At 34.9% G+C, this 17748-nt stretch overlaps 1 long non-coding RNA gene across 1 annotated transcript in view; it reads right to left on the reverse strand.

The window, feature by feature from the left end:
* The window catches only part of LOC121074127, a 159566-nt gene extending 142889 nt beyond the window's left edge, over positions 1–16677 (reverse strand). The window contains exon 1 of the long non-coding RNA XR_005822145.1: positions 16524–16677. This is a non-coding gene — a long non-coding RNA (uncharacterized LOC121074127). The remainder of the gene's footprint in view (positions 1–16523) is intronic.
* Positions 16678–17748: the final 1071 nt, after the last annotated feature.

Here is a 17748-nt window from a genome sequence, read left to right on the forward strand (position 1 = left end):
TATTAATGGGTAGCTTTTAATAAGAAGAAAGTAGAAGAAAAACTATGAAAAAGTAGCTTTGCTCAATTGGTTCAATAGTCTTATAGACACATACATGTACAAAAGCAGAGGCATCAAAGACAGACTGAAGTTATCAGCAGCCAAATACCCAGCTACAGATTCCAGATCATTCCTGAAAGTAGGTGATAAAGGGAGCCTTTTTAAAATTAAATGGCCAGAATGTATTTGAAAATATTCACAAAGTTCATTTTACTACTTAGGTTACTGACTGTTGAGAAAGTATATTTTGGTTTTAGTTGCAAAAAGAACATCTATCGTTATTATATAATTTAAAAAAAAAAGCACTAAAACTTATCACCTTTTGTTGAATTTTTGTATAGTTCCCTTTCTCTAAGTTTCAATGTAATAAGTATTTAGCAATTAAAGGTCAACACTTTGTAGATTTTAACTAAAGGTCATATAAGAGGCTTTTTATTTGTGAACACTAGCAAAACAGATGCCTTCCTCAAAATGGCTTTTCAATTTTTCCTTCAAAGCTTACAAAGGCTAGCATTCCCAAGAATATATTCCTTTGTTACTTAGAACTACTAGTTTTATAAATTTATATAGTTCTACTGACATGTTCCACTATTTAATACAATTTACACTGAATCTAAAAATCCCATTCTCTGTGTATGTGTGCACATGAATTTGCAAAAAAAAAAAAAAAAAGAAAAAAGCCCCACTTAGCATGCAGATAATGACAATGATTAAATACTTATAGAATCCACTAGATCTGTATATAGCAGAACTCTGCTTGTCGTGGAGTATGCCTCCTCAATCACCCTTGGTTAACTAAATCCAGTCCCGTTTACCAGCTCCAAACTTGTACATGAGCATGTACATCATTAACAGTTATTAACTATAACACTACAGATATTTATCCATTTTTGAATAACTACTATACATTACTTTGCATTTTCAAATTAAATGGACAACTAAAAAAATATACGTAGGCAGGTAGTGAATTTAACTAATGTTCTCATCACTGATGCTGCAGAATTTGGTGTTCAAAATGAAAGAGTATTTATTTCAGCATATTACTAAAAAAAGTAAATATAATCCTTCATTGCTGAAGGGAGTTCTACAGGATTTGGTGGTAATGAGTTCAAACTAGGTCTTTTTTTTTTTTTTTCCAATACATGTGTGTGTGCTTGCACACCTGTGTGTATAATTGCACTGACATGACATCTATAAACAAGTATGCCTTGTAAAGGGAGAAACTGTAAGACACTTGCACGTGTTTTATACCTGTATACACACACTCACAGCAACACCCCCCCCCCCTTTTCTCAGCTATCTCAATGTCAGTTTAAATAAGCAAATACCATGTGCAATGTAGCTAGTAGCTAATCCTGAGTATTTAAAGAATTTAAACTGTTGCCTTATTTCTTCTGTTTTAATGAGGTTGAAGTGTTATAAGCTCTTCATTTTTCTTAGGATTTAACCCTGGCTTTTACTGGAAAGAAAGAAGCAGTCTTCAGTAGATTAAGTTTAAGATCAGCATAGACAAAACTAAATATTATTTTTACTGTCACTGCAAATACCAGTTCAACTGGAATGCCTTCCAAACCAGGGACCAAGGCACACCTACTTAATATGGATTACAAGCTACATACACCATATGAGATAATTACCTATGCAAAAAAGGAAATTAGTGTGCCAAAGGGAAAGATCTAGTCATCAACAAGTCTACATGAATTTAACACCCATGGAGGACATCAGAAGGGAACTGAAAATGAAAAACACAGGCTCTCAAGAAGCTACATTTGAATAATTATTGGGTTTGCATGGTGTAAGGCACAACCACAAGATAGATATACACACACAATACAACCGTATATACAATATACAACTACAACAAACATATGCATCTTTCCCTGGACTAGATGCTACCACCACCAGCAATAGACCCTAGCAATAAAAATGGCTCTTAAACAAAAGCATTACATTTCTTGGGCAGTTGACTTTGAAAAATATGCCTATGTTTCTATAAGAATATTTTCCATTCCAAAACTTAAAGTATAAACAATTACCCGAAAATTCCTTCTGTTTAGACTGTGTTATAAGAGTTATAAGGTTTCATTCTTAGGTAGTCCTCCTTGGAGCCAGGAGTTGACTCAATGATCTTTGTGGCTCCCTTCCAACTTGGGATATTCTATGATTCTATGAGTTGGTCTTTCTAAACAGGAAAATATTTTCATTCATTAGTCTGCTAAAAGGAGCTCTTCTGCTTTGCATCAATTCTAGAATTTAAGTGTCTTCATTTAAATTAAGGGCTTAATTTCTAAACTTTCTGTAGTAATAACTATGCTAGTAAATCTGTTTTGAACACCAGAAATTGTATACACATTCTAAAGATAATCCAACACTGTAAGATGTCTTTCCTTTACCCCATCTTGAAGTCAAACTAGGGCTGTGCCAATATGCAAAATGCGCTAGCACTAGGCAAGAAAAAAAGATGCTATTTCATTCTCTATATACTGTTTTTCTTAAAACTTGGTGCGAATTCAGCTCACCAACATCTAAATGATGTTTCTGCTAACATTCCAGTTATTTGCTGTTTAATAAGCAGATTACTTAAGAAATCTAAAATCAGTATTATGTTAGGAGGAGAAATCATGAAAATTTTAATGAAGAGGGACACAACAGAGCAGAGACACTGGCAGTTTCAAATTATTATTCAATTTTTTTATTGGCTAAAATTCCCATCTGAGATATTTCCACCAATGCTTGCCACTCCTATTTTCAGGAACTTTCACATCTTTATTTTTGTTTGTGAACATTTTGCCAAATTTGTTTAACAATATGTATTAAACTTGGGAAACATTATGCTTCTATTGAAAATAAGATAAAAGGATCGAGGATATAAACAACCTAATTCTATTTCATCAGTGTACTTCAAGACTTTATCAAACAGACCATCAGAGGACCAAAGAACTTAAAGCTAACCTTTCTTGCACCCTGGCAGACTCCAATGAGGATCCAAGCCACCTAACGGTTGACAAATGCCTACCATTGCTTTTCTTCTTTGCTCTAAATGTCTCATCTTTGACAAAACTACGTGTCTCTTCACCTTTCATGCAATATCTGTGATTTGGCGTGCATTTGTTTTTTAAACTACACTATCAGGCTCCAATTACTCCCTAAATATTTTTTGTTCAAGTTTGTTTTCTGTAACAAGAGTTATTACTCCATCTCCGAAGTAAACGACAGTGGGGTACTATGAAATTGGAACTCTTTAATGGCTAGCTAGAAACTGGATTAAAAACTCTCATCAAGCACCGTCAATATGTTAGATAGTGTTTACCAGATACAATCAGTTGTTCATTCTATTTTATCAAACAACAAATAAATCAAGGATCTATGTTGAGATGCCTCATTTGGAAAGACAGACCTCTCTAAATATTAGATCAACATGTTTATCCTAAACACCAAAGAATTTTCCAAGTAGGAATCTTCATTTTCCAGCGAAGTTAGAAGAGACATCTTCAAGATTCTGGCCAAATGAACTAACTGTTACATAAAACTAAAAAGTTATGGGCAGTGTAGTATCTGATAGTTAAGAAAGGCAGCTAAATTTTCTACCTAAACATTTTTTTCCACAATGGGGTTATCATTTATTTTTTGACCACAACCTTTAATCCTCTCCTTTTATTTAAAACAAGATTTTACAGAAATAGGCTTTATTATTTGTATTTCAGTTTTTGCCATACTTACATAGAGGTTATTCCTAAAGAGAGACAACATTTGTTGTAAGTTCAAAAACAGTCCAAACTATGTTGTTTTATATCAGCATTAAATTTAAATCTGAGATTTTAATAATTTCACCAAATCAGCATTTTCATTTTTCCACCCCATACACATTTCCATATACAATTTTAGCATCAGATAGGTCATTACAAAGCAGAAGATTGGTAATTTTTGACACAAGTCAGGTAATCAATATTTTAAAATACAGGTGTTGTGGTTTAGCCCGGCTGGCAGTCAAACACCACACAGCCGTTCGCTCACCCTCCCCCCTCCCTCTCCGGGATGGGGGAGAGAAACGGGAAAGTGAAGCCTGTGAGTTGAGATAAAGACAGTTTATTAAGACAGGGAAAAGAATAACAACAATAATAATAATAATAATAATAATAGTATTAATAGTAATAATGTGTACGAAATAAGTGATGCACAATGCAATTGCTCACCACCCGTTGACCGATGCCCAGCCTATCCCCGAGCAGCCGGCCCCCCCTCCACCCCGGCTAGCCACCCCTATATATTGTTCAGCATGACGTCAGATGGTATGGAATACCCCTTTGGCCACTTTGGGTCAGCTGTCCTGGGTCTGTCCCCTCCCAGCTCCTGCTGCATCCCTAGCCTGCTCGCTAGCAGGACAGAGAGAGGCTGAAAAGTCCTTGGCTTGGTGTAAGCACTGCTCTACAACAATTAAAACATCAGCATGTTATCAGCGCTCTTCTCATTCTAATCCAAAACATAGCACCCTGCCAGCTACTAGGAGGAAAATTAACTCTGTCCTAACTGAAACCAGGACAACAGGTCACACTTTTTTGTTTTTTGTTGTTGTTGTTGTTTTGTTTGTTTTTTAAAGTCAGAAAATGAACAAGTACTACATTTCACTCCACAACATGAATAAACATAGGTAATTTATAGTATGGTTAAAAAACTCAGCAAAAGAACCTGTACCCAATATACAGACAAGGAATACAACTCTATTTAGGAACCGGTAACATATATAGTAATTAGCTGCTTCTCTGAAAATTTATTCAAGTTGTTCTCCGTAATAAAATCTGTATGGCTAGGTCAAAGACTTATAGGAAAGAGCGTCACTTGCTTTGCTCTGTATGTTTTTAACACATATATATGCCAAATGATTGCAAACAAATTGCTATTCTGAATGAATACAAGTTTGGACTTCGTATACGTAGCTATGTGTAGAAGTCAGTATGACTTTTTTTCCCCCCCTCTTAACACTATGCGAGTTCTCAGTACTTCTTCAAAACTGAAGTAGATTTTACTCTGTGCTATTTTTAATAATTGATGCAAATCTTTTTTTTTTTTTTTTTTAAGATATCTGAGAAAATCTTTCTGAAGTTGAACTCCATGAAATAGATTTATTCTTCAACTTTGCCAGCTTATTTATCATTAGCCATGCTATAGATTATACTAGTGAATTCCTACTTGAATTAGATTGATTAAAAACATGCTAAGACTATCATGAAAATGCACATGAAAGTAATGGTGAACAGCAACTGTTCACCGTCAAACTATCAGGTAAGTACAGTTAAGCAAAACAAAGGACATGTGATGCACAAATCTGCACGAAAGCAAATTAGCAAAGAAATTTCTCAACATTTACAGATTAGAAAACCCAACTACCCTGGGCCTTATAAAAACAATCTGAAAAGAACAAAATTTACTATCCCAAGTTTGTTTTCAGAGTAAAGCCTTATTTTTTAATATTAAAATACAAACAAAGAACCTTAGAAATATCTATTTGCTACATCTATATACTTTTCTCAATTTGCCATTGCTAATAACAAAGGAAAGATGATTACAAGAACACATCATGACAACAAATCACAGATATAAAGAAAAGAAATGCATACAGTCCTCTCCTATTTATTTATATTCTATTTAGTAATAAAAAGTAATCCTGAAATAAGGCTATTAAGCTTGGGAAAAAGAAGCCTTTGATACTATAGTCAGGAGCTGTCCTGTAACACACGGGGCATATTTTATGAACCAGCTATCAGCTTATTCTAAAATTTAAAACACATAACTATGTGAAACAAGCATAACTAATATAGATAAAAACGTAACGTGGCTATAACACAAAGATTATACATCTGCTCTACATAACAAATGAATGCCTAAGGTCTCAATTTGGGAAAGCCTCACCCAGGTAATTACACTAGAAATTGGTTCCTTTACTAAGGAAAAAACAGCATACCAGCTCTGTGAGAAACAGGATGCCTAGCAGCTTTGAAAATAGACTCTCTACTTGTTTTTTTGTTTGTTTTTGTTTTTTCCCACTTCTTTGTCACCTGGAACTCTACTTTACAAGGAAAACCTACCTATGCAGTGACTTCACATCTGCTCACAGAGCCCTGAAAGCACTCAATATCACGAACAATTCCATTAATCTAATGAAATCATCAATATTCTAAAAATTAGGTCCATGCTTCAAGTATTCTGATGACTGGAGCTTAATCCAAAGCCCATGAAACGCAACAGGAGTTTTCGATTTCATTTCGGCAAGTTCAGAATTCAAAGTTCTTTGGATTTAAAGTGCTCTCATCAAATAGTTTTGAATGTTTCTTGACAAAAAAGATGTACACTGCATCTTTTTTCATGTTTATTGATTTTGCTTTCGTTTACCAAAAGTTTCAGGTTGAATAATCACATTCTACATTTATGGCAGGAATTCCCAATGGAAATGCAAAGTTAAAACTTTGACAGGGTTTTGTTTGCTTTATATAAAGAAAATAAACAAACGAAACAAAATTGATACAGTATCCTCATTATCTGTTAATTGGCAAACACTCAAGCCCAATGTTAAACCATTTAACATTAGACCTTTTTGTATATGATAAATTCAAGCTGTTCTCCCTTAAATCTACCTTTTATATAATGAAGAAAATAGCTAGTCGACCATTTAAAAATAGATTAAAATCTATTGCATTGAATTCTGCCTGAAAACAGAAGGATGTTTTCCTTAAAATGGTTTAAAAGTTTTTCCCCCACCTTATATTGTTTTTAATATTGACATTTATGTCTAATAAAGATAGAAAGGGACAGAACGGGGGTACTGAAACACTCATCTTGAAGCAAACCATTTTTGATATTCATCTTCCTGCATTTAACATCATGAATCAGTGATACCAGCTTATCTCACATACAGAATATTTTTAAATAAAACAGTACAGTAGTATTCTTTATAATTTGATTAGCCATTGATTTTAGATATTTAAGATTGTTATACTTGATATCATTATAATAAAACTTTATTATTATAATGTTCTACACCTTTCAATATACGTAAAGTCTTTTCTTCTGATTCAAGAGTCAACATTGCACTACCCATAAGCAACATCAAAAGAATCCAGCTTAGAACTATATGATTCACACAAAATCTCGTGCTGCAAAACAAATCCATTTTCTAATCAGTACATCTTCATTCTGCTACCACTGGCAGGGGAAGAGGGCTTTTCATTTTTATTTTTTCTTTTAAACCACAAGCTGACAAGGTGTGCTTACGATTGATTTCTTTTTCAAGTTGTTTGCTGAATGGCGCAACTTTTTAATGATAACCTGCAAAAGTGTCATTTCTGTCATTATTTTTTTCTAAAGTTCAGTTCATCTAATGCCTTTTCTAGAAGGCCTGCTCCTGTTAAAGAGAATAGCAAAACTCTCAATATCACTGGAGCAAGAATCAGATCTGATATGTTGCTGAAACAGAGGGGGTATTAGGATCAACTTAATGAGACCTTGCTTGAAAGAAAGTGAGAAAAATTCCATACGTATATGAATGTCTTCCTTCCTGAAATAGAAAAATAATGAATTTCATACACTGGAAATTTCAAGGCTTATTCTTATTTAAATGTTTCAAGCTCCTCCTGTTAAAAAAATTTGTAGTGCATCGAACACCTTAAAATACACCCACTGTTTCTGCAACTCAGAATTTTAGCAGAGGGCATACTGGTTTGGGGGGATTTGTTATTATGAACAAAGAATAAATTAGCCCATCATGTTAATATTACAAGCAGATCACAAACAGATCAACGTGAAACAGATCTCACATTTTACATTTCAATTCTGACATATAGATAGTCTGTTTTCTACACTATTAGGCTGCTCAGCGGCTTTCTAATGAATGTCTAATATTTCACAGACTCGGCAAACAAAAGGGATGGCGTTTTGGTCGCAGTCTCTGCAGGGGAGGAGTGAGAGAAGGGTGGTGGTGTTATTTTTGTCTGTCATCTTTAATAACTCCTTTAATGATTATACAGAAGCATCCAGCATGCTCAGAGTAAACCACCAAAAAGTGAAAACAGTAACATTTGTGAAGGTTGCAGTTTTGTATCCAAATTAAAAGTAGGCGAGGTTTCACACAGCACACACCTGCAAAGCACCTTATAGTATATATTTTATTCTTTGATTTTTATTTTTTTTAAGTTATGGGTCAATATCTCAGTAATCACTTAACTGCTAACAAACACTTTTAAGCTCCATCTACCACAATTATTATTTGTAAAAACAGGTAAAGGTGCTTGTGAAGAATGAGATATGAATTGCTCATTAGCTTTTTAGGGACATTGATTTCAGCGTAGAATCATCACTGTATTTACTAAATGACATCTTGATCACTGTCAGTAGCTGTATAATAAATATAGTTTTAATGGAGTTACTGATTCAGATCAGTTAGGATCTCATACTTAAATTCTATTTCCTCTACCTCAAATGGGAACTGAAATCTCCAGCCATTACAACCGTTGAACCATGAAATGTATACTCTATTTCCACCACACATAAAATTTCTCAGTTGTCTAGATCAGTAATAAAATTCCTCTAGGCTTCCAATTTCCAGATCAGCAGACTGGCATCACCCAGGCTGGCAATGGGGGACAATCCAAGCAACCTGCATTCTACACATGTCCAGCAATTTGTAGGCTTATGATTGACAGATAGCGGCAGGAGCGTTTAGCGAAGGACAAATTAACAGTTCACAAGTTCATTCTCCTCAGAATCCTACCATCTAATTATCATTTTATATGATATTGAGATTTCTCTCCACATACAGAATTTCCTTTCCTAGCTGGAAAAAAAAAAAAAAAAAAAAAAACATAAATGAGGTTCAGTCAAGAGGGACTTCTAAGGGCAAAAATAAAGGGAATGGAAAGAACTATTTTGAAATTATTGATAACCACACTCAAAGGATGCTCATCAGTGGATGTCCTAAGCAGATCATTTACTGTAATAGCCTTTGAATCTTAATACATACGAATTCAGACACTACTTCTATTATTCTTATATGAAGCAATAAAGATTTACAGCATCCCTTCAACATACTACAGCATCTGTTACACTAGTTAAGTAACATATATATTTATATACACTGTCATATTGGGCACAAAAATATTTGACAAGAAAATAAATTTGTATTCAACTCTTTTGCATTGGTGCAAATCTGAAGTCAAACCATTCATTTCAGTGAAGTTGCATAACACAGATCTGGTTTGACTGGGCTTTAATTGGGTTAACCATTGAAGAATAAACTAAGCACTAAGAAATCATTACAAACCTGTCCTATCTCTACAAGATCACAGGAACTGCACTTTTACCCCCACTGCAGTGGCATCACTTCCCACACTTGCAGTTATCTTTTTAAAACATCTGGTCAGCAAGTCAATCTAACCCCTCACAAGTATTGCAAACTAAGGCAAAAGTGCTACTATGAATTTGAAATTTTTCAAGATGCAAAATTAGAACAACCCAACCCACAAAGAAATATGTTTAGCAACAACCTGATCCCTGTCACCAAGAAAGAGACAAAGACAATTTAGAAGCAAATGAGTGAAAAAGGCAAGTTTACATTCCTGACATTAAGCCTTACATACTTCATTTAGACAAGAGTCCAGCTTCTAGCAATATGCAAAACTTTCAATTCTCACTTCCAAGGGCTTTAGTGAGTACACAGAAAAAAAAAATAATAAAAAGATTTTAAAATCTTTTGGGTGCTTTGGACTTTTTACTTGTGAGCACGAACACATTTAGAATACCTATCTAATCCCTGTTTGAATACCTACTCTGCTTTCCATTTTCTCTATCCTTGACAGGAAACCTAGATTTCACTATTTTTCCTCCCTGTTTTGCTCCTGGTCAATAATAATTTTTTCCATTAAGAAATACTGATTTTCTTCATTTCAGTTGCTGCTTGACTTCGCTGATATTCTGGAATACACAACTGTGACCATGACATGTTATCTCAACGTGTTTCCCAGCAATAAGATATCACTAATGAATTAAGCCTGCTTTCTTGGAAGAACAATAAGAATACTGCAAACATCTTGAATAAACTATTCTACATCACACGCTACGTTATGTATTATTCTACAATATTTCTGTGTTAAATGTACTACCAGACAGTCAAACTGCAAGACACATCACCATATGGTTTCAATGCCATTACTTCTGTCAGCGCTAAAATGAATTAAACGTAAAGTCTTGCATAATTCCCTCGTTTTATATACTCTACAGTAGTGGTCACATAGCTATTAGTAAAAGTAGAAATAATCATGTCTTAATTAGATTGGTTTAAATAAAATGTTTTACTTGTGTCACTTATATCACTTAATATTGGTTCCAATTCAAAGTCATCACTCATGCTAAGTTTCACATGAACTCAGTGGTTCTACTCAGTAGTAGTAATCCTACAAGAGATGAACCAGAAAACCCAAAGACTAGCAAGACCTATGCAGTAAAAATAAATATATAAGAAAAAATTGTAACATACCAGGTGCATGAGACCAAGACTCTGCTGAGCACTAAGCAGCTATTATCAATATACAGCCGTGTGCAGAGCAGCACATAGCACCACCTGAGAAAGCCAGAATAGCTGTCAGGAAAGGCTAATTAGCCTAGGTCAGAATCTCAGTAATGAAGCTATACACTTCTCTTCCTTAAACCAGCTCCTATGGTTAGCTCTGCTGTGTTTCATTCAGTTCTCAACTGACTGCTTAAAAAACAAAACAAAACAAAACAAACAAAAAACAACAACACACAGCAAAAAGTACCACTGTTACACAATATTAGGAAGTGTACATTGTAAACAACAAAGTTGTATTAAAGAGATATATTTTAAACTTTAGAATATTACCACAGAAAGATGAAAAACAACACTAATGCATGGATTGATGCAAGATTTTTTCTTTTTAATATTGATTTTTCTTTACAGAGCTAAAAGTAACCTTTTAAATTACTATACAATTTCCATTCAAAGAAGAAGCTACTAGGAAGCTGGATGAACACAGTACAAAAGGTATTTGTTTTAAGTTAAAATTTGGGAGAATTTGAAATATGAAAGTTATACCTTTCTTTAAGGAAGTACCAGACAGTACTTCTAAACTTATCCCTTTTCCCCTCTTCCAGTTCCGTTCAGGTTCTTAACCAGCTATACTTATACATTTTTATTTTTCACAGCCCTTTGTTTCATTTGGTGTACAAATGCAACATCAAAGCATGAGATCTTAATATCTTAAAAAAAAACAAGTGTTGATTCCTACACCCTAATTTTATAGTACCTTATATGTAATATATATTATATGTATAATATAATATGTATAATATAAGATCAATAAAATTCATATCAACACTAGAAACACTTGAAAGGCTGCATATGTGTACATATTTACAAAATTACACAAAAAGGAAGATTATTTTATATCATAACAAGACTTATTTTTATTATTTGCTTTAAGGTTATGGCTACAACTCTGTAAGATACTAATGAAGTGACTACCAAAACCAAAGATCCCTGGTAGACATCAGATCCTTTTAGTAAATAAGTGATGAACATTTGTCTTCATAAGGCTTTGCATGTATCACTACAAACTTCCATTGTCACACACTCCCAAAGGTCTCTTTTGCAGATATTAAACCCATCTGGTTCATGGCTTTGAGGCAGTTATGAAGCAGAGGGAGCAGCTGTCCGAACAGCCCATCCCAGAGCCCAAGAACCTTAGTTCATCTTGCAGCAAAAATAAGACAACAAGGCCTGCTCTCATCAAACATACAATTAAGACAAGCTGTCAGAGATTTATGCCAGGTTTCATGACAACCACCCACTGTAAGTAGTGCTTTCCTTAAGAAATTTCTATACCTGTTACTTTCTCATTTAAATGCTTGATTGGAAAATGCAAGTAAGCAGTGATGAGTACCCAGAAATCACGAAGTAACAACAGGCATCCCAGAGGCAGGCCCAGAATTCAGCAGATAAAACCGCAATCAAATATGGTAATGCACCTAAGATTATAAACTGTAGCTAAGTCTACATGAAATCTTCATAACCAGCATGTAACATAGCTGGGTCCTGAACCATTCCTAGGCATTAGTTTTCACAACAGGAGATTCGTACTGCACAGAAACCCTTTCAGGTTTGTTTTCCTACTCTTAGGAATGATTGTCCTCTCGAGAACACTGCTCAACCCTCTCTAACCTGGCCACCTCTGCTCCAGTTACACACACCACTCCAAATTTGAAACTCTGGCTACTTATTTCATTCACAGCAGTAATTTATCATCTAAACTAGGAGTACACTACACTGCAGTTCAGTAGGCTACTGTAATTTCTCATCTCCTTAGTAATTAAACTCAGATTCATAAAAAGATGGCTGTAGGCCTTACCCTAACAAAGGCAGAAGTATTACAAATGTGTTTCAAGGAGACTGCTAGGTAAATTTCATTAATTTCTCAACATTTTATAGTTAATGAATTTTCAACAGTATTATTATACTGTATATTCTTTGACTGCACAGAAATGATAATCATCTTTGACATCTCTAGCATTGTTACATATTTTTAAAATATTTTGATGCTAAAAAGACAAAAAGAAAATTTCAAAATCCCATTTGAAACATGATAAACATAAGATAATCATAATCATTAACAGCTACTAAGAAAGAACACAGAAATACTGATGACAGGGATAGAAAAACTCTTCCTTCTTAGCTTACTCCAGCTCTGTAGGAAGAGTCAAGCTTTTCTTACATAAAGATTAATAACAATTTTAGCTAACAGTAACTAAATCTGTTCATACGTTAGATTAAGCTGATGCACCTTGATACACGTGTTTTAAAGCCAAGCTTTAACTCCTTTATTACTACAGTCTAAATAAAACTATTAACAGTAAGAAGTTGTCTTTTTTCCTGTGTTAATATAGCATTTAACGTTGTGGAATCAATGCTTGTTAAGAAAAGGGAACAGCATTACATGAAAGTATTGAGTGCCAACATATAACACTGAGGACAGCATGTTATGACAGGAAGTGTTTTAAATGTACTTTACAATAAAATTTGAATATTTAAACATATATATTAGAAGTTCCATACAGTGTTATAACCCTCATGAGCAAGCAGACTAAACTCCATTTTGTTATAGCATTTGCCATTTTTATCCAACAGTCACAGATAATTTTGACCTTCTATCTTCTACCAAAACAGCTCATACTGAAACAACATTCAGTGAGTAACTTTTGAACATTAGGCTTGAAAAGTACTCACATGAAGTAGTGCACCTTGCTCATTGCTTTGCCTGATTTTGGATGGCAGAATCTGGAAAGGACAGTGATCTACCATAGCTGATATGTACATATGTACTCAAACCCAGTAATATTATGTACATTTATCAGATTAAAGTTTAAATTCCAAAACATGAACATATGGAAGTTTGAAATGGAAATACCGATGACTGCATAACCATGGTAGCCAGATCACTGTAGTTATAACCTTTTATTACTATTATTTGGAAAGGTTTTTGTTTGACTGGCTATGTTTTGGGGAGTTTTTTTCATGTGTCCTTCACTATGCGCATAACCAGAACATTCCTCTGGCCTGATAGTTTTTCAAAAAGTGAAAAGGCGGGGGCACAATTTTCAATAGTACAGAAAGTTATTGTTGCTTTATCTTTAAAGGGGCACTTGCTTTCAATTAAAGTGTGCATATGTTTGCTTTGGCAAATTGAAGCAAACATAAATTTGTCATCTTTAAAAATTAAGCAGAACAATGAAAAATCCATCAACTCTTAACTAGTAAGCTCTCACAGTTCTGCTGGAAAGTGAAATTAAATGCAATGAAATTGCTGCAAATCACTTCGTATCTTACTGGATTTTCTTTATGACTTATTTCCTATGTGCAAAGTTGTGACCCAACGAATTACACATAATTAAATGCAGTCACAAATACAACGCATCTGCTCACTGCAAATGCTAAGAGCCTTGAGGGGATGAAAAAGTTTTCAAAATAACCAGAATATGTTTAGGCCTCATGAACTTTATATCAACGAAAACATCATTAGGTGTCCTAATCCAAAGGCTGAATGGCTGTAATACAACATGATTTATTCTAGAACTTTTAATTTCTAGGATGTGATAGTACATTTCACTAGCCTAAAATATTTCACAATGTTCTAAGAGTCAAAAATAGGTTGTGTGATAGACAGAAGTCAGTTTAACCCTGCTCTGATGGATGTGCATCTGAATTACTGAAAGTTATTGTTAGAAATTATGAGATGTACTCAGTAGCATCTTACCTAGCACCGCAACAGAGAAGCTAACCTTGGAAAGGTTCATCTATAACATTCTCCTGGCTTTTTCCCCCCCCCAGGTCTGCATCCATACACTTGTTTTAAAACAGAGTTAAATGAATATCAGTGAAAAACCATAAAGCTTTGAAAAAGGCAATAAAGATAAATCTCAGTTTCAGTCTGCCAGTATGAACTCCACAACACAAGTATCAAGACTTTGGCTGAGTCTACTATAAACACACTCTTGCTTATTTAAAAGTTTCCAACTTCCCTCCAGATTAGGAAAGGAAGTCCATATGGAGAAATATACTGTATTTCTCAATAGTGCATATGTCTTCCATAAAAAGGAAAGCATACATGGGTAGCAACTCTAATCAGGTGTTCAATTTCCTGAACATTCAGAACAGAAACAACCATTTTTTGCTCAGAAATTGAGCAATATGAAATAGAACAGTACAGACAAAAGCTTGACTCTGCAGTGAATAATTGTGTTGCAATAAGCACAAACAGTCATGAATAGTTTAACTACAAACAATACTGTTAATCGCCATTTATTCTCACCTGTCCAACAGGAAAAAAAAAACAAAAACAGAGTGACCAGCACTAGCAAGGCTGAATTATGATATAGAAAAATGCTTAAGATGAGCTTAAATTCTTGGATTGTCAGTAGTATCATTTTTTCACTCACTGTGGTTATATACGCACATATCAATGTGTGCGTGCATTTAGGATAATGATGGATTCCTGCACAAGGGCTTTAAAAAAAAAAAAAAAAAAACAGACCCCTAGAAAAAAAACAAACAAACAAACAAAAAAACATAAAAGGCTGTTTAGGCAAATTTTAAAATTAAAAAAAAAAAAAATGACAGCAGAAAGCGTTAAAGTTCAAAGCCTGGTAGCAGGCCAACTGAGACTCAGCTGAGCCTTGAAATTTGAGGATGATCCTTTTTATAGCTCATTACATTTTGCATATATGTGCAAATATATGGCTTTTGAAAACTCAACTAACATATTGGAAACTAGTAAGGCCCAGAACACAAAAGAAAGAAGACACAAACACACCATTTATATCAATAGGTATTTGATATCCAGTTTTTAAAAGTTACACACCTGACCAGCCAGGAATTACTGCTACATACTTTAAAATATCTACCAGTGAGATGATCTGTTTATATAACATTGCTGTTTCTCTCATCTCAGCTGGCATCCAGGTGCATGCAATAAAGGCAGTCAAGGAATCAGTGACTCAGCCATTTTAATTCTGACTGAAAACTCCAATCTTATGGTCCTGATTCTGAAGCAACGTCTCCACAGTCTTTTTTATTTTTCGAATGTGTTTTAGTGAAACACAAGTTTGTTTTTTTAGACAAGCAGGAACGTGAATTTCATTCTCTAAGCTAACTGGATAAAGTAAACAATTATGAGATAACTGACTTGAAAGATACTAAGTTACTACTACATTTTTACTAAGAGCCTCTCTGAACAGCAGAACAAAACATGCACGTAGTATGCTGGGGCCCTTAAAACATGAAGACAATCATTGAAAGGGAGTCGATAGCTAAAAAAGAAAAGACAGGCAATGACAAAATTGGTATACTCTGTCTCAGGAATGAAAAGCACATAAGTTTCAGTTGACATATCCTTTCCCAAGAACAAACCATGACTTTTAAAAGAGGGGCAGCAAATGGAGTCATCAGAACCAGAGGCTTAGTTTCATGCCCCAGCACTGGGCTCTGGAGAAAAATTCCTAAATTTCATGAGGTGTTACAGGCTTATAAAGGCAAAAAGACCCAAAACACTGGGGGTGATGTGCTGCACCAGGTATGCCATGCCAGCCCCACAGGAGCCCTTTGCCCTTCCAAACACAAAACACCCGTGAGGCACTACACCACACATCTCAGAGTTTCCACTTGCTTCTCTTTCTTTCCAAAGAAGTAGAGCTAAACTCTCAATGTTTGTAATACCATGGCCAAAATTAATATATCGCTTTTTGAAACTGTATCACAGGTAAAACAGTAGCATTTCTGTGGTACCATGTTAAACTCTCAGAGTTCAGTAAAAACAGAAACAAATCAGCCGCGTCCTACTGAGGTTTTTAACCCCTTCACATGTGCTACACATGCACCAATTCAAAGGCCCCAAAAAGCATGGCATTCAACAAAAACATCAGTCTCTTACCCCAATGAGTGAGGCATCGAGCAGAAGCCCCATCCAGTGCAACTCACAGCAAGGCCTCAGGGCTGGTCTGAGGCAGAGCCACCCACGGGTCTGGGCACAGCTGCAGCCTCTGAGGGCCGTTGGGCAGAGGCACCTCACCCATGCCCTCACACCTAGGGGCAGCAGGCCAGGCTGCTCCTGCTGGGCCCAGCTTGAAACCCTGCCTCCAACCAGTGTGCCTAGTTAACAGCATATTTAGTGGTTAACACCACATTTCCAATGTGGGAGTAGTTGCATTTTACAAGTGGTGTTCTTTCTTTTGGGTTTGCTTTTTCCATATAGGTTTTAAATGCAGCTGTGTGAATCAGGAAATGAAATTTCGTGAAGTATCATTGCATGCTAGTCACTTAACGAAGTAAAAGATGAGTACATGTGTGAAAATTTGTATCGAACTTCAACAGTTCCTTAATAGGACCATGCAAAAATTTCTGGTTTATTCTCAGAAACAGAAGTAAGCAGCAAAGATACTTTGAGGTACTGGCATACTAGGAAGCATCATAATTACCTCAGTCAGCCTAGGCAGATACTAGGAATTTTAATTATTATTTAGTAAGATCATAAAATAGTTATTCATATGTTATCGCAACAGTTTGAAAAATTATAACTGAAATTTTCTGAGTGCTCAAAAGTTTGGCTTTCCCAAGTCTTCCTTATGTTGTAAGTGTGATTCTGGGCAGAAAAATGGAATGGATAATAATGAATTGCTACTTTAATATCTCTACAATCTACAGAAAGCATCTGTTTTAGAAACATTCCTAATTTAAAAGAATACACGTTTACGCAGGAAAAACTGATTTCTAAAACCCCTTATTAACCTGTGAAATCTCATTGAATCACTGGAATTTTCTGTTTGTCTTCAATGGGGGAAAACAAACAAACAAAAAACAGCATTATCTTTGTAACTAATTCTGAAATGCTAAGAGGGACTTTGTAGTTGGGCACCTAAAAAAAAACACTGCAAGCCTGTGTCATCCTTACAGCTGTTTCACTTGGACATTACACGCAAGCAAGGCAATGAAAAAATCAATTTGTTAAAATGAAGAGACATCAAATGTTATTGTATCTCTTGAATAAACCTATACATGTTATTTAAGGAGGTTAATAATATTGTTAATTGTGTCAAACAAGAAGTTAACTGAAATGGTACAAAACTTTCAGCACTGGGGTCTGGTCCAGGAGGTTTCTG

Source organism: Cygnus olor, chromosome 8 (genome assembly GCF_009769625.2).
Source record: "Cygnus olor isolate bCygOlo1 chromosome 8, bCygOlo1.pri.v2, whole genome shotgun sequence".
In the NCBI taxonomy this organism is placed as follows: Eukaryota; Metazoa; Chordata; class Aves; order Anseriformes; family Anatidae; genus Cygnus; species Cygnus olor.